Consider the following 19,317-nt stretch of genomic DNA (forward strand, 5'->3'; position numbering starts at 1 on the left):
GTGTCAAGGTTTGGTTCGGGACGGTACGGGGGATAATTGGTTACATCGCAATGTTGGAAATGTTTCTGTTTTAAACTATGAAAGTGGGCCAATGGATATCACACACAAGCAACATGCAAACTTTGCAATAAATCTCAGTCAATTCACTATATGCAGAAAGTGAAAGTAAAAACAGAGTGACTGATTAATGACGGAGCTTTCGCCATCTGACCAATGAGCGAAAATGAGACCAATCTACTTCAGCATAGGCTGATAATGGCATATATAACTGTTTTAATTTATTCCTTTAATATTTTGAATATTGCATAGTGAAAAAACATGACAAGAAACATATTTCGTGATAAACGTTTTTCAAAGTCGGTGCTTGAAATAAAAGCTTTTTATTTCATTAATTTTTAGTGATGACTGAAGTCAATGCTGTTCCTACACTTCTGGGGCCCTACACAGCTCTATAATTCATTTTATAGATTTGTTTTTAAAACATTTTAACTGAGGAAGAAATATATAACCATAATCTTTTGTTATCCTTCCAGCCATCAGTTATTTGGAAATTATTGCTAGTCAAATTAATTGTAATTTTAATTGAATAATATAAGTTACTTCATAGTAATAATAACAGACCTAATAAAAATAAGAATATAACAGGCCTACATTAATTTAAAATGCCAAATATCTTAATATTGCCAACAATTGATGTTTTTGACAATGTCTCTGGTTATCATCTAAACAAGATTATCGTCTTTAGATGCACCCCAGCAAGGGGAGGTTATTGCAGGGTCTTTTGCAGTGCATGCCCTGCGTGCCCATCCGCTAACGTTACGCCACTAGAAGATAGCAAGTTGCTTGTTACGTTGATTGAGCAGCCTTGTTGGGTGCAGTGCCACTGAGAACATTATATTTCACACACTTTAAACTGTTTTATTTTCCAAATGTAATAGGATTAGTCCAACAAATCTAATCGTTTGGTTCGTAATGCGTGCCAAACTGAAAGCCTCGTATCAAACGGTTCAATAGGAATATGTGTATCGTTGCACCCCTACCCTCCACCCTTCTTATTTCTAATTCATTTAAAGTTAATAACAAATATAAGAATGTCTTTCATCATTTCCTAAGCGTGCGACATAAACAATGTTTCATCTAATTAAAAGGGAAATTAGAAACAATACAAATTACCAAGATAATGCAAGCAAAGACCCAAATTTATGTGACTTGAATATTAGCATAAATTTCCCCACAGAAACTGGCCTCAGTGTGCCCAGAGCTGCCACGGTTAATTGAGTCTCTCGGAGTGCGGCAACCCAAAGAAAATGAGATTCTGCTTCTCAGCAGCCTAGAGTCACCGGACTCCTGCCAGCATGACCCCAGCCACCCACAGGTAGGAAATGAATACAGACCGGAACATCTGACATAATTTTACAGCTTACAGTCTGCCTGGTTGAACTGTGTTTGTGTTTATGTATGTGTATCTCAGAGGCAGAAAACAGCGGATGTCTGTCTGGTGCATTGCTCCTGTGGCCGCCCAACCCAAACCAACAGTGTCATTTTTGAGATCAACAAATTCCTGATTGGACTACAGTCAGGGCAAGAGAGACAGAGGCATGGCCGATTGGCTGGTCAGCGGGCTACTGAAGATGACACCAATCGCTCTGTGTCATCGATAGAAGAAGACTTCCTCACTGCCTCTGAACAGCTTGGGGAAGACAGTGAGGATGACCCATTCAGAAATGGTAAACACTGCATCCATCTACCAGAAATCCAATTCCACCCAGAAATCCAGTCATTGTAGTTCCATATCTTATCTTTTGTGTAGTATTTTCTTTGTCCTTGCTGCTCATATGTAATGAGAAAACTCAACTTTAGGCCAGCTCTGGCACTTTCACTGCACCTTCCCTCCTGTCCACCTTTGAATAGACAGAAAATTGCTTGAATTGTGGATTAAAGAGCATTCAGCCATTTACGTTTTCTCAGGTTCTGTGAGCCTGCTCCGATAAGAGTGGCTCTATTTGGCAGTGTTTCCACGCCAAGTCTATTTCTTAGTTTAGTAACACAAAGTATCCCTAGTCGGTACCAATGAGATTATGGTTTTCAAAACAACTTGGGCATGTCACATAAATGTGCATCCATAAAAAAGCAAATAAATAAAGTCTTTAGTTTTGCTTTTGGGAATAATTTGGATTTCCACCTTTAGTCTAGGTTGCACTGTTTATAATAATCTGAACTGCAATCTGCTATAGTTATTAGATACAAAGTAACCAAGCAACAGCACGGATGCACAAGGACATAGAGCAGTGAAACAATTAATTCATTTCAGTCTATGTTAATAAGTATGTGTGTGACAGAGAAAGAGAGACAAATGGGAAGAATAACTAAACATTGTATGAAGGTTGTTTTGGGGAATATGCCATGGAAGGCATCTTAACAAAGAAGCACTGTCCCCAAATGTTTTGTGAATTTTCTTTGTACATGTCTGAATGCTTGTTTGTCTTTAGCTTAGTAACATTATTCTGTGCTACTGCTTTGGCCTCTAACAGTAAGCCAAACTTATGAATGTCTACATGTGGCGACACTCGCCCCTAGTTTTATATTAAAGAGACAAGATAAACTGGCTCTGCTGGGCTAATCTATAATTAATATCTCATATGAAATTAGAAGTAACACTGTGTGAAGGTTATGCTGTCCCTCAGAGACAATACAATATTCATAATCATATCAGCCCAGATATAGATCTGCATTTGTATGGTCTTGGTTATGGAAAAGGAAAAATGGATACAAATACAACAGTGTGCTATGGATAGCTCTGACTGGACCCTCACTATATCCATTGGACGTAGCAGGCGACAGAAGAGATAAATCTTGACACTTTTTACCTCCTTTCTCAGTTTTGTCCCTTATTTTCACTCATATCTCCTTCTCCATATCTCTGACTGGCTTGTCAGTGGGCTTCATTTACATGTGTATTAAATTTGACTTTTTGTATAGGATTATGCAGATGCCTGGCTTTAATCTATTTCCTCTCTCTGCCCCCACACCATTTCTCAACCAACCCTGCAACATGTCTTTCTTTCTCCAGATTCTGAGATTTCTATCATGCCCGAGTCAGTTAAGATGTTGAGAGCAGCCCACGCTCAAAGAAGGAGTGAAATAGAGAGAGAGGATAGTGAGGACTCCGAGACCCTCTGCACCTCTTCCAACTCCCAAAAGCTTTCAAGAACATATTCCGCCCCCTCAAGAGGCCCATCTGCTACCCCCAAAAAGTCAGTCGTCACACCAGCGAGTCAGCTGGTCACTATGCTACCAATCTGGCTGAGTCAGTCCTGCAGGATGCTTTTATTCATTTGTCACAAGATAAACCTTCTTTTGTCACAGAGGCAGCAGTGAGTGTGTCCACCACCTCGCAGAACTCAAGTGATATAAGCCATTCCAGTGAAGAGCCACTGAGGGCTCGAGCCTGCTCTTTTGAACTTCCTAAAATCGTAATTGTCCAGAGTCCTGACAACAGTGAGGAGGTAACAGAGTGGCCAGAAGCTCGGTCACATGGGACATCAGTGCAGGATAATGGAAATAGGACCAAAACAATAAACAACTCAGCAATTGGACACGCCACCAAGCCAGTGGAAATAGCTTTGGCATGTGCTGCGAGTGTCATTGGTACCATTACCACCCCTCAGGTCACTGAACAACTCACACTGGAGTCAGGAGAAGAAGATGAGTGTGAGCATAAAGAAAAAGAGAGTGAGACCGAACAAGGGGAGTATTCATTTTCCTCTGCAGTATGTGGAATGTCTCAGGTCGCTGGAGCCGTAGCCGCTGTAGATCTAGCAGATGACTCTGGGGATAGTGATGACTCAACAGACGTCTACTCTGCCTCTATCGGACTTCTGTCAGTTGCCCAAGCTTCAACTGCAGTGCCTCTCCACTGTAGCATTGCAGAGGGCACCAGCGTCGAGGCTTTCAGAGCCAATGTTGCTGAGGTTCTCCTCAGGGAAGCTTCAGCTGTACTCACCCACAGACAAAGTTACTCAAGCATTGCAAACTTCCTTGAGACCACACATAACAAAATAGTGGATGGTATCACAATTCCAAGAAGGCCCTATCAGGAACAACAGGATCTTGATAACTTTACCCAGGAAATATCAGATAATATCTTTCAGTATGCCCTTGAAAAGGCTGAAAAGAGAAAAGAGCTTGAGGGTCCTGGCAAAGATGCCCCAAACATCGAGGGTTTCCTCTTGATTGTGTGAATAATTTGATCTTTGATATCTTATGTGTAACATCAAGGAAAATCAGTGACATTTCAAACTGTAACATGGGATCATATGACAGGCATGAAGCAGCATCAGCTTTAGGGAGTATGAGGCTGATACCAAGTCTGGAAGAGAAGCATTGAGCCAATATACATATTTGATCGAGCCAAACCAGGCTTATAATCATGGCGAGAGGCGAAGCAGTGTGGAGAAGTTGTTCTGCTCTCATAGGGAAGAGAGAGAGAGAGCAAAAAGCAAGTACAGGAAGAGAGGGAAAGTGAGCCAAAACTGAAAGAAACCTACAGACTTACTCTGAACAGAGTGACAGCCACTGTGGTCAAAGGGCAGTCTGACTTGGGCAGGAGTGATAAGAACACGGACTATGTGCTCCCTTCAGCTGAAAGCTCACCACTTCACATCCCACGAGGGAGAGCAGGAGGAGAGAGTGAGACCAGGCAGCACTCTGTATCGTCCTCTTCGGGAGCTCTTGTGGCACTTAAAATGGATTCATGCGAGTCCAAAACTCCTGTCACATGCTTTGCTGATGACTTGGCAACCACGGTGGTCTCCATGGCTACAGAGCTGGCAGCATATGCCTGGAGAACTCCAGCGGAAAGCAGCCATGGTTCTGCGCCTTAAAGGGTGGTTCGGAAGGTCCAGAGGGACTGCTTTTGCCCTGCGCACAGCCGCAGCCCTCCGCCGGAAAGAGACACAAAATGGCACCGCAGTCACCAAGAAACACAGACCTCCACGTCTCAGTGAAATCAAAACGTAAAACTGAAGAACAGCCCGAGCTCATGGAGCACCTGGTCAACCGTGTCGTGGACGAAACTGTCAATCTAGATGAACCTACCACTTCTGATCCATTTGCTCTCTTTGCATCAGAGGTCACAGCCAGGATAATGAACTGCCCAGAATTGAGTGTGGTGGACACTTCCAAACCTGGCCAGTCATCTCGCAGCCGCCTGCAGTGTGAGAGATGGAGCAGCAGGGGCAAAGCGTCAAGCTACGAGAGCATTCCAGAGGAGGACGCAGATTCCCTCCGGACAGCAAACACTTTGGGACCGGTAAACAGGCTTGGGCATAATTTAAGCAGAGGTAGCTCTATCTCCAAGCAATCCAGCTGTGAGAGCATTACGGATGAGTTTTCTCGGTTCATGGTGAACCAGATGGAGACAGAAAGGTCGAGGGTTTGACCTTCTGCTGGACTACTATGCTGGGAAAAATGCCAGCAGCATCCTTGCAGCAGCTGTTCAGCAAGCAGCCAGTAAAAAAAATGGACACCTCAATGTGCGCACATCATCTTGTCTCTCTAAGCAGTCTAGCACTGAGAGTATCACTGAGGAGTTTTATCGTTTCATGCTAAAAGACATGGACAAGGAGAACAAGGACTACAGTATGACCAAGACCAAAGAGTGGAGTAATAGCCTATTACCCCCATCCCCTAGAACCCCATTTTGTATCCGTCAGTCTTCTGTTCCTGACAGGCGATCCTCAGATTCCAGACTAACTGTAAACTCACCCATCAAGGCCAATTCATTTGATGGATTTGCTCGAAATGTACATGGAGATTCACTCAACATCTATCCAACCAACTCTGTGTCGTCAACAGGACTCTGCAAGTCTGATTCATGCTTGTATAAGCGTGGCCAAAACAGACCAAATCACAGACATGCTGATTCATGAAACCTGGGCCAGCTCTATCGAGTCTCTAATGCGCAAGAATAAGATAATAGCGGAGCCCTCAGAGGACAGTGTTGAGCTTGATTCAGCAGATTCGCAGCCACATGTACAGCTCTTTGCTAACCGTCTAGCAGCAGACATCGTAGAGAGTGGCAAGTCCCTGCTTGGAGGCCAGCAGGATGGCATTGTTGCTGCTTGTCGGCCACAAGTTACGGTTGGAGAAAGGAGGTACGGCTTTAAGCATTCTCGTCGTGACAATAGTGGAAACCGGCCAAGTGTAGAGCATCTGGAAAATTGCGGTAGCTCTCAAAGTTCGTCCTGTGTAAGGCAAGCGTGGCGTGGACAGAGGGAGGTACCCTTGATCCACATTGAACCTGATCAAAGAGAAGAGGCCTCAGAAGATAGAGGGAGGGTTGGGCCCCACCACACAGAAGCATCCCATCAGATCCATCCACAAAGTGGCAAAGAGAGTGAGACAGCAACCAGAAGCAGGTACATAAATCACCCACATCATTTGTTTCAGAGGCTAAGCATTTGTTTCTATGAAGTCAGACTTGTGCTGATGAATTAATATTTATTAAGTAATGAAGGGAAGGAAGCACAAAATTAGTTGTTTTAGCTTTCGATAAAAGTTTTCTACACTAACTTCTTATAGATCATGAAGAATTCTCAGTTCATGAACCCAAGATATCACATTTTGAAGATATCAACATTTTGCTTCATGTAGTGTCACACGTGGTGTTTGTAAATCCAAACAGCACATCTCGGTAAAGGGGTTCTCCTCTGTAACATCCATTTTTACCTACACTGCTAAAAAAAAATAGAGAAATTTAAATTGACATTATACCTATGTTCCCTTGATTTTTATTTTTCTTGATCCAAGCTCTGGACAGTGAAAGAAGCTTTGGGGCAAAATTAGCAAAATTAGAATTACTGGTTCATTGTGACACTGCAGTTTCGCCGTGTATCCTCTTTCCCCCCTCAGCAGTGACAAAGACAGGGCCTCCTCAGTGGTCACAGCACCCTCTGCAGGTGTGGAGGTGGAGCGACGCTCTCTCAGCGCTAGCAGTGAGGAAAGTGGCTCAGGCAGCTGGGCCCAGATTGCCCCTGAAGACGACCCCCAGGAGGAGACCACCAGTAGCTTTATCCAGCTAAGCGAGGGGTCAGTCTTCCAGTAGACCAGGGGTCACCACACTCAGTCCTCGAGGGCCAGTGTCCTGCAGAGTTTAGCTCCAAATTGCCTCAACACACCTGCCTTGAGGTTTCAAATATATCAAGCAAGAGTTTGATTAGCTGGTTCAGGCGTGCTTGATTAGGGCCGGAGCCAAAATCTGCAGAATACCAGACTTCCAGAAACAAGTTTGGTGACCCATGCAGTAGACCATCATGCCTTGCTGGACAGTGTGGCTTCTCCATTTGGCTTTTCATTAAGCTACATATGCTAGATGCAATCCTTGCCAGAACTGGGCACATCCAGAGCGCAGTGTAGCACCCATTTGTGAGCTTGCTTTTCTCATCTTTAAAGTAGCAATTTATTGACTTAGAGCTCCAACGTGAATTAAGCATTAAAGCACTTATTTTGCCCTCACTTTTTAACTAATTAATACGTTTTGACATATCTTGATTTATATTAATGTCATGTGACTTTGTGATCAATCTTCAGCCAGATGATGTTGTCTTTAAAGTCTGCTGCCATTGCACTTAATTTACTGTCTAGCACACAAATGCACAGACACAGTGATACAGAATCAGACATAATGGCTAAAAGAGAAATGCGCCAACAAAGAATAAACATAAGAAAATTGCCTACTAGACGTTCATGTCATTCCTGTTATGTAGCACTTTTTGAGCTCTGTAAGTTCTAGAAAATGAACATGATAGTGTTGTAATTTATAGTTTATATCAGACTTTCAGTAGTGCTCTGACTATGCTGAGGCAATTAAAAACTTTATTCATTTTAACTTATTTACACAATTCCAAGAAAATTATTTAGGGATATCTAACAGAACAGAAGGGTTGAAATATAGTCAATTTAGAGTTAGATTAGATGAGGCTGTCAGCTTTGTTTACTTGGGTTCATCTTTTGAAATCCTGATTGTATTATCTAGTTATTTTAGCAAAATTGACTGTTTTATTAACCAGCATCAAATCCTTTGCTGATACATTATAATCAAGTGATTTTTCCAATAAAATGAAATGTCACTTTGTGGAAGATAATGTCATAAAGAACTTTTCTAGTTACAGGGAATTGCAAAAGTGGAAGCAAATTCAGGACATTAGTAAAACAAATAGCAATATTGGGCAGAAACCATGGATTGATCAGAGAAGTAAAAAATATGAAGAAACACATGACAGTTGTAATAAATTGAATTTTTTTCATGTTGTTTACAGTAGATGGGGGAAATGGCAACATCTGCTCAAATTAGAAAAGCAAAATGTTTAAAACAGGTTTATTGTAGTTAAATAAAATTAAAACCATTAACCATTATAACCATTATTTCAGCTTTACCTGAAATAAAATACATATAAAAATTTATTATTATTTGAGGTAGTTGTCATGGTAGAAGTTCTCATTTTCATTTAGTTTAACTTGATGCTCTAACTTGAACTAAAATTAAATACATTTTATAAGAAATGGTGGAGATATTATGAATGAATAAATAACTAATAAAAATGGCAAAACACATCAAAATTACTAAAACTTTAAACAAAATTAAAATGAAAATTTTAATAAAACTAAAGCTAAATATTGTAATTTAAACATTTATAAACCTATATAGACTTGTGATTTTAAAACTATTATAGTATCTTAGTGATACTAAAACAGCACTGATTTAAACTTGTTGATATTGTGATACAACTACTACGATTTCCATCTCCAAATTGTGAGTTTACTATTTTATGTGTATTAAGGTGTATATGATACACACATCTGATTATTTCCTTCCATACACACACACACACACACGTGTGTGTTAGCACACTCTAAGCCAGTGCCTGAGGTAGTGTAACTCTCTGAAATGAGAGATTGCATTTGTGAGTCGAGTCCAGCACAGCTGTGTGAGTAAACGGCTCTGACAGCATGACTGGAGTCTGGAGCAGAGCTCTCACCCAGAGACTCCACAGCAGTGCTAGTCCTGACAGACATATGTCACATCCTGTTGGCTCTAGAATGAAAAGGATGTAATGGGTGTGTGAGTCCCTCTTGCTGATTGAATCATGTCCAGCCTGCCACACTCACCGACGATTCCTAACCTGCGCCAGCTCAACGCCATCTTCACTTACCCGAGTAAGCTGGCCATCGGCCTCCATCTGGCTTTAACCCTCACTTCATTGTTTTTCCGCCATGTCGGGGGAAAGGTTACTCTCTGCTTGTTCATTGGGCTGCTGCTGGTAGAGGCACAGGTGGCTCACGTTCATAGTCATCAGCTGGTAGTGAGCTGCTGTGATGCCCATGCTAATGAATCTCATGCCAGTGTTCATGCCTGTTCGCTCTACTCCAAGCCCCACTGCAGTGATCATAGTAGCTTCTGCATTGTTCACACTCTTACAGATCTACTAGACTAGAGTAAGCATAGAAAGAGAAAAAAAAAATTGAACAATTTGGACTTTGTAATGTTGCTGATAGAAGCAAAGGCTGCATTTATTTGATCAATAAAAGCAGTAATATTGTGGAAAATTATTATAATTTAAAAGAACTGTTTTCTATTTGAATATATATTTTTAATGTAATTTTTCCTGTGATGCAAAGCTGAATTTTCAGCATCATTATTCCATTCTTCAGTGTCACATGATCTTCATAAATCAGCTGATTTGTTGCTCAAGAAACATTTTCGATTATTATCAGTGCAAAAACCCATTGCAGTACAGATGCAGTGCCATTCAAAAGTTAGAGGTCAGCAAGATTTAATAATAAATACAACTTTAATTCAGCATGGATGAATTAAATTGACCAAAATTGACAGTAAAGATTTTTTAATTAAATATTTTTCAAATATATGCCGTTCTTTTGTATTTCCAGTATAGTAACTGCTAATCATATTAGCTTTATTTCTAAAAGATCGTGTTACACTGAAGTCTGGTGTTATTATGGTGGTGAAATTCAGCTTTGCATCACAGGAATACATATATATATATATATATATATATATATATATATATATATATATATATATATATATATATATATATATATATAATACAAAAAAAAACAGTTGTTTTGACTTGTAATAATATTTCACAATTGTATTGTTTTAACTGTATTTTAATCAAATCAATGCAACTCTGTGGAGCATAGAAAGCATTCAAAAATGTAAAAGTCATAATTATTCCAAACCTTTGACTGGTAGTATTTGTGTACATATTGATCTTTTTATGTGCATGTGTGTGTGTTTTAGAAATGGGAACAGCAGCGCTTCTAGTCTGGGATTGGCAGACCTGGAGGGCTTTCTAGACTACACCATCTCCAGCAACCTAATCAGGTATCCAACAGCAACACACTAACCGCAGCACACTTAGAAATACTCGAGATAATGGCTGTTAAGCGCTCATCCATAACCCGGAGCGCTGTCCAAATCCTCATGTCTGCATCTCTCCTCATGAGGATACGGCCACAGTTGGAGGATGAGAAATTGAAGTCAAACTTGGATCACATTCTGTCATATTAGAGCGATAGCTGCTTCTACAAGTATGTAATTGTGCTGTTTGCTGTGTCTGGGAACCGTCTCAAACATGGGTAGTTCTAATGGGCTTTGTCACCAAAAGCGTTTCAGTCATTTACTATTTTCAGCTTTTATCAGATGAGTGCAATACAGTCAAGGCCCCTGAGAGGCTCCGTGAGGTGACTGGAACACGGCCAGCATTGCTCTATACAGCATGATAATGATAGTGTCTCTGTTTGCAGCGAGGACAGAGAGAGGAAGGCGTCTCACTGTCAGGATCAGACGGACGGTGAGTGATCCAGCCCTTCACATGCACGCATACATATTTGAATGAAAGAGCATTCATTGCTGGAGCTTCACGACTGCGTTTGGAATTAAAAGGAAATCATGCTAGCGCTGCTCTTCACACTTCTGCGATAATGTATTCAGTCTGAAGCCGTATGGGTTTCTCTTTTTCTGGCAGTCTGATCTTTTATATAAATGTTACGTTGTTCTCGAGAGTGAACTTCACATTATTTCTCTGTGAATGGGGATTTTTAGATTTTTAAGGGGCACCGGAGGCTCACTTGGTGCCCTCGATGAGATACTTTTTCAACTTTATATTTTTTTCATGCAAATTGTGATATGGGATGGTCTCTAGAACTCAATTTTGGGAGTTATTGAATGTAATTATTCAAATGCGCTTGGCTCTGAAATCCGAGGGGGATATTGTGAGTGGGTGGGATGCTTCTGAGCCAAAACTTAACATGTTGGACTGTGGGAACAATCAAACAAACACTGCAATAGGCTGCAAGATTAATCAAAATACAACAAACATTGTAAAAATGCAAAATAAATAAAGTGACGTGTGGCACTGTGTTCCTTTACACATGAGCAGCTCACGATCTGCTGGTGTCTGGTTCGGTTCACAGGAAATGCTGCTCTACATGAATCCATCTCTACATCAGCTTTGAGTTTGGGTCATTTAACAAGCATTTGGGAACACAACATGCGCCAACCAGCTTTCCATACTTGAGAAGCACTTAAAACATAACCCAGCGGTTGTCAACAAAGCTCCCTCCCTTTAAAAGCTCCCTGCGGTTTTCTGCCAAAAGAAAAGCTTTTATGGTTTAATATTTGAAAATGTAAAGAAAATAGTATTATTATATGTAGTATTATAATAGTATTATATTATTTTCCTTAAATACTTTTTTATTACAATCAAATATTAAGATAGTTCAATTCAATTCAAGTTTATTTGTATAGCACTTTTTACAATACGAATCGTTACAAAGCAACTTTACAGAAAATTATGTTTCTACAATATTTAGTAGTAGCTTATGGTGGTGACTGTCAGTTTGTGCACGTTTGACAGGATTTTTAGAAAAAATTAATACAAGACGTAGTCAGCTAGACGATGAACATTATTAATATTATTAATTAATAATTGTTATATGATGCAGTCACACTTGTAGCAATAATTGTTAGTTCTGTTGTTGATTCAGGGTTAGCATCATCTGAGGTCCTCTGAGGGTCAGCATCATTTCTTCTCAGGTGTTCTGGATCCAGACTGGAGCTTGTGTAAATCCTAGTTACCACGGGATGTAAATCCCGTGGCGAAACATAGAAACAAAATAGAGACATCATTAGCATAGATGCTGATCCAACAAACTAAAATTAGTGTAACCCAAGCTAATGAATAAAAATGCACATTTGATCAGATGCAACTACACTCACAATTTAAGAGATACATTATTGGAATGCTTGGCGGAAGAGATGTGTTTTTAATCTAGATTTAAACAGAGAGAGTGTGTCTGAACCCCGAACATTATCAGGAAGGCTATTCCAGAGTTTGGGAGCCAAATGTGAGAAAGCTCTACCTCCTTTAGTGGACTTTGCTATCCTAGGAACTACCAAAAGTCCAGCGTTTTGTGACCTTAGGGAGCGTGATGGGTTGTAGCGTGGTCAAAGGCTAGTTAGGTACGCAGGAGCTAAACCATTTAGGGCCTTATAGGTAAGTAATGATAATTTGTAACTGATACAGAACTTAATAGGTAGCCAGTGCAGAGACTGTAAAATTGGGGTAATATGATCATATTTTCTTGACCTCGTAAGGACTCTAGCTGCTGCATTTTGGACTACCTGTAGCTTGTTTATTGAAGAAGCAGGACAACCACCTAGAAGTGCATTACAATAGTCCAGTCTAGAGGTCATGAATGCATGAACTAGCTTTTCTGCATCAGAAACAGATAACATGTTTCGTAGCTTGGCAATGTTTCTAAGATGGAAGAATGCAGTTTTTGTAACATTGGAAATATGATTTTCAAAAGACAAATTGCTGTCTAATATAACACCCAGATTTCTGACTGTAGAGGAAGTAACAGTACATCCGTCTAGTTGCAGATTGTAATCTACAAGATTCTGTGTAGTGTTTTTTGGTCCAATAATTAATATCTCTGTCTTATCCGAATTTAATTGGAGAAAATTATTTGTCATCCAATCTTTTACATTTTTAACACACTCTGTTAGCTTAGATAATTGAGAAGTTTCATCTGGTCTCGTTGAGATATATAGTTGAGTATCATCAGCATAACAGTGGAAGCTAATTCCGTATTTTCTAATAATATTACCAAGGGGCAACATGTATATTGAAAATAGAAGGGGACCTAGGACGGATCCTTGTGGCACTCCATATTTTACTGATGATAAATGAGATGACACCCCATTCAAGTAAACAAAATGGTAGCGATCGGACAGGTAGGATCTAAACCATCTTAGAGCCTGCCCTTGAATACCTGTATAGTTTTGTAATCTGTCTATGAGTATGTCATGATCTATGGTGTCGAACGCAGCACTAAGATCAAGTAAGACTAGAAATGAGATGCAGCCTTGATCTGACGCAAGGAGCAGGTCATTTGTATTTATAACATTGCACTTTAAAATCGCAATTTTTAAAAGACAAAATTTTTATGACACAACTGAGCATGTCTGAAGGGATTTTAAAAAGATTGCATTTTTATGGCATATTTATAATTATTTGCAAATACCTTAATGAGCAGATCTTAGACTTAACATCTCCAAACTTTAAAAAAGAAAAACCTTTTATTTAAAAGTCAGATTGTAAAATGCACAAAAGAGTATGGTCAGAATTGTTTTATTTTTTTATTGGGGAACTAGTATTACTTTTTAATGTTTTATTAACATTTTATTTCTGATGGTATTAGAATAGACCACTGAAAACTTCTCACCTTTTTTATTGATCATCTCAATTTCTTCTGTTCTGTTTGTTGGTCTCTACCTAACATTGTGCAGTCCGGCTCTTTGTGCACTCTGAACAATAGCAAAGCATTAGACTCATTGCACGTGTTCTTTATTTGATTTTCCAAGCACCAGAAATTAAACTTACTGTACCTCACATATACAAATGGTTTAAAATAGTTGTCCTTCTTATAATTTTTTAAGTTTGCAAGCACAAATGTGTCACTGTGCAGCCCTGTTGTGGTTCCTCTGATCTTACGCATGACCTTGATACATCTGTCTTTCTGTTGTTCGTGTGATTGGCCTTTAATCTTTGACCTCCTCTATCTAACATCTACTGTGCGTACAGTCTGCCCTTTGACCATCATCGCTCAGTGTGCTTCTAACGTTTGCTCTCGAGCAGAGAGAGAGAAAGCTAAAGAGACAGCACAAACTCACACCTCACAAATGACTCATTCACATGCAGGAGAACAAAAGAGACGTTCAGACACAGGAGCTGATGGCAAAGCATCATCCTGCTAGGATGAGGAGAGGGTGTTGAAATGGGAAGATGTGTTAAAGAGCAAGAAAAGAGAGAACAGATTCATTTTGGAACAGATTTTTGCGGTTTTGGATCGCTGAGGAGGAGGATAGAGATGTCATGATGGAATAAATATTACTGGGGCAAAGGAGTAGAAAGAACTGCTTAAATTGCATTTGAAGAGATAAGCTAAAAACCATGAAAAATGTTCTAACTGGAGAAAAGTGGGAGGGAGAAGAGATTAGCCCACCTTTCCTAGAATGAGTGTAAAACAAAAGGCTTTAGCAGTGAGACGGTGGGCTGTGTGGATGTTTAAGCCCCTCTCTCTGTATTTCCCCTGAGCTCTTTATCATTCACACTGATCCACATTCATGAAGAACAGTGAACCTTAAAGTACAATTGTCCACCCGCCTCAAAATGTTGGCTTTTGAATTTATAATGTGAATTTAAAGTGCGGAAGTAAATCAGATGTTTCATCACAATATGATCTGACATCAGTTCTATTAGCAGTGATACTGTAATTGCTGATACTTTAAAACATGCCACGATTTGATCAGAATCGGGATATCAGTATTACAATATTATGTGCCGAACTAAAACAAAACCATTCAAAAAATTTTACTTTGTTCAAATTAAATCAACTTTAACTGAAATAAAATTAAATATTAAAATAATATTTTGTCACTTTTAGTTTTTATTAGCAGTTTGATGCTTTTATTTTAGAGATTTTTGTTATAATTTTAATAATTTTGTTGTTTGTCATTGTTTATTTTATCTTGATTTACTAAAATAACTAAAACTGAAATGAATAAAAACGAATACATCTACTGTGATGACAAATATACTATATCGAACAGTTAATAAAAACTAAAATAGTATCTTAATGATTCTCAAGTAACACTAATTAGATGGCTATTTCACAATGCAAGTTACACTTTTATCTGAACTCATAAATGCAATCAAAATGTAACATGATCGCTTAAATAAACTCTCAGAAAATTGCAAATCCTGTATCCTAATTGGGACATCCACAAAACACACACACACACTTTAAAGTTGTTGTTGTTGTTTTTATATATAATATAGAGATCATCAATCATCTGATGACAGCTCATAATTGGTTTGTGCAATAAGATGAGCAATGACAGATGAGAACATTTCTGTTCTCTCTGAAAATGTGCAAATCATCAGCACCCCACAACATGAGCTACTCCAAAAAATGCTTAAAACTTACTCTCATCGATACTAAACTGTGACTAAAAATCTGAATTTATATTAGCCTTCATATAAAAAACAATAAAATAAATATAGTAACAAATCTAGGAGTTTATTATTATTGAAAATGCACAAAAATACTATTTTAAATCATCCTTATTGATATGAAATAAGTATTTTCCAAAAACATGTTTTACTGTAAAACTTAGTAAATGAAAGCTATAAATCTAAACAAGCTGTGTTACAAATTTGAGGTTGACATCTCAAAAAATGATCTCACAGTAAAATTTTGTTTGGGTGCAGTCCCAAATATTTCCACTAGATGAAATTCATCTCCTATTATTTTCCAGTACAGTTCTAACTACTTTGTTTGCTGTGTTTACGTAGCACGTGCCAAAACCTTTAGCATGTTTCATACTATTCCAGTGAAGTTTAAAAAATGCTAAATTCTTCTGCTGACCATTTTTTTTCTGTTAAAAATTACCAGTGTTAAAAGATTCATGTTAATTAGAATTACTCATTTCTGCACCAGCAAATGCTTTTTGTTGCCTTTCCATTTGATTCTGCTTGCAACGTATCAGATCTACAGAAATCCCACTCAGGGTAGTGTCTGGTTTGTGTGACAGAAGTGACGTCGGGTCTGTCCACAGCGGGCAGCAGCTGTCAGCGCGAGCTCCTGGTGCTGAACTTTGACGTGGATTCGGAGTGTGTGGATGGAGAACTGAGAGCGGCACTACAGTGGATCGCTGCGTCTGAGCTCGGCGTTTCGGCGCTCTACTTCAGAAGGACTCAGGAGCACAATCTCACTAAGGTGAGGACAAATGGAGGATGTACTTTTGTTAGAATAACTAACCAGGTCCGAGCAGAATCTGCACCAATAGAACTAGACAGATTTCTGCACTTGTCATTCAGAAAGTTCTCCAGTCTATCCATGTTTAAATATTTTGCAGAATTTGATTATAGTGTCAGCTAGCAATAACAGTTTATTAGTCTGAGCTAAATCTGTGAATCCATCTGGCCATTATTCTCATTTTCACTGATGAAATCATACAACATGAATGCATTATGGTCATGTGACTACAGTGTTGCGTTTTACAATTTGAAAACATTTAAACAGTGCACATAATACTGTTTTTAGAGAAAACCAGATGAGGTGTAGTATGGAGGCAGTGTTTTGAGCCCTGCAAAGGAAAGAGCCCTTCAGCAAGGCTCCAGCAAGTCCTAAATCCTGAAAAAGAAATAGCATGGATTCTCTCTGGAATTTCTAATGCTTTCTTTTATTATTATTTTTAAATAACTTGAGGAGTCTTTAACATTTGTGGGTTTTTTTACACACACTCGTACCTCAAACATGAATTCTGAAACAGTAGATTAAAAAATAAACAGTTTTTTATCATTTATAGCTTATATATGCAATAATTAAACCAATGCACTTACATTTTTAATAGATTTCTAGGAAATCAAGAACAAGAATGGGATGAAATTACTGGTGTCCTTTTTGAAAACCTAGAAGAGTGGAAGCTGCTATATAAAGAGGGATCAACTCAAACAAATGTCTATGTATTTAGTGTGATGTTGTTAAAGGGGACTTTGGATGCCCATTTTACATAAATTGGTATGATTCTTTAGGGTCTTCATGAAATGTCTGCAACATACTTTGGTTAAAATTCCTCAATGGTCTTGTAAAACACCATGCTTTTTAACCCATCAAAAACAGATCTGTTAAAAGTGACTGATTTGTTTATTTTCTTCCTTCATTTGTTCTGCATGGCTTTGGCAATTGTACATAATTGGTGTTGTTTTGTATTATAAATATGCATATATGTTAGTGTTACAATAATACTGCATAACAAGACTGAAGTGTGCATTTTAAACTGGAACAAAAAAGAATATTGGTATAAAAGGGTTATTATTAACTAACACTAAAACTTTGAATAAGCATTTCCATTTAAACTGAAATAAAAAATTGATGTTTTTTTCATGTTTACCTACACAATAGATATTTTTAGATGGATAAAAACACAACAAAACATCAATATTTAAACTAAAATAAAGTGAAAAATCTAATCTAATTCAAAATATTTAAAAAAGCTAGAGTAGTATATCAATGATAGTAAATGAAGAGCACTGACTGCTGATAAAGAACCGAAGAGTGTGTTTGTTTCTCAGCTCCACAGAGTGGTGCAGTTGGCAGGTCAGAAGGCTTGGCGTGTTGGAGACTTGTTCAGCGCTGTGGCTCAGTTCTGTCAGCTCCACCAGGACCTGGAGCACAGAGGACGACCCGTGCCCAGCCTGTTCGACTGGATACTGAAGACCAAGCGCTAGAGCGGAACAGGAGCTGGAGACGCCACATATCCGTCCTGAGCTAGCACATGTGAAACCACCAAACACAAATCCCATTTGAGCCGCTAATACACCTTTATAGACTCATAGATCCCACAGACTCATCCTCATCCACAGCCACCACCATGACTGTACATCAGCACGTGAATCTCTGTTAATCACAGGGTAGCAAGGTTTACAAGACACTCGCACGCAGTAACTGCTCCCAATACCAAGATCCTTAGCATGAGGCTTCCTTAGTACCAAACTTGTCCTCTCGGACCACCAGCACATCCACATTTGAAATCCTTAAGAGTCACAGCTTGCACAAACCTTTATTCCATCATCTCTGTCACACTTGTATATGTCTTTGCTAGATCACAGGAATTATGGGATATACTATCGGAAGTAATGAGTTATCCATAAATATGTGCTAGAGATGCACATTCACAGAGATTGTGATTTAAGGATATTTCCCTTTAAATGACGCATGTTCCTGTCTTTTACGCGCACGCAACATTAGATCCACCGGTCACCAGCCAGCACTGGTTAGAGGAACATGCTTTAAACCGACCAATCAGCCTTGACGTTTTGTAGCTTGCAAATTTTTACTGTACTGTACAACAAACCAGTTTCAAATGCACAACGTGACTTTTTATCCAAAATAAAACAGACGTGCGAGCTCTGGCGTAGGGATTTAGAGATACTTCAGTGTTTGTATTTAAAGTGTGTAATATAGTTGAGATCCCATTCCAAACACACTTTGTTGTTTTAAGTTTACATTGGCAAACGCGTTCTGCCATTTTATTGTACCTCTGAGACTGAATTGTTTGTTTAGTTTTGTGTGACTACTGTTATTTAAGAGATTTTATTTTGGCTAGATGTAAATAGTTTAGACTGTGAGCTACTGTGTCTTTGGGCAATGTAAATTTCAGTTTTTTTGTTTTAAGATCGCAAAGACTCAGACAGACGGGATAACAGCACTAGTCTGACCAGACTACTGTAAAAGTATGAATATGAACGTAAATTTAAAGTACAAGTACAGTTTTGTCACGTAAAAGTTGACGTGTAAACGTGAAATCTGGTGGCGTTATGGTTTTCTCTGCATAGTTACATAATAGTAATGTGTTTTAATATCAGCGTTGAAGGCACACAACTGTATCCAGTCTGTCACGGTATGCCTGAATGTATTTATCTTTTCAAAATAAAATTTGCGTATGGTGAGTTTGATGTCGACAGCCTTTATTTGAAAAGAGCCACACATGTTTGAATAAATGAGTTTATATACACATTTAGCCAGCTGTTACAGAAGGTGCACACAAAAAAATTGAACATTTATTCATCTTCAGTCCATCTAAAATGTAGATGAGTTTGTTTCTTCATCAGAACAGATTTAGAGAAATGTAGCATTGCATCACTTACTCACCAGTGGATC

The 19,317-nt window shown here is 38.8% G+C and overlaps 1 pseudogene; it reads left to right on the forward strand.

The window, feature by feature from the left end:
• The window catches only part of LOC113118751 (A-kinase anchor protein SPHKAP-like), a 20,526-nt pseudogene extending 1,420 nt beyond the window's left edge, over positions 1–19,106 (forward strand).
• Positions 19,107–19,317: the final 211 nt, after the last annotated feature.

The sequence above is a fragment of the Carassius auratus genome, chromosome 18 (genome assembly GCF_003368295.1).
Source record: "Carassius auratus strain Wakin chromosome 18, ASM336829v1, whole genome shotgun sequence".
Classification (NCBI taxonomy): domain Eukaryota; kingdom Metazoa; phylum Chordata; class Actinopteri; order Cypriniformes; family Cyprinidae; genus Carassius; species Carassius auratus.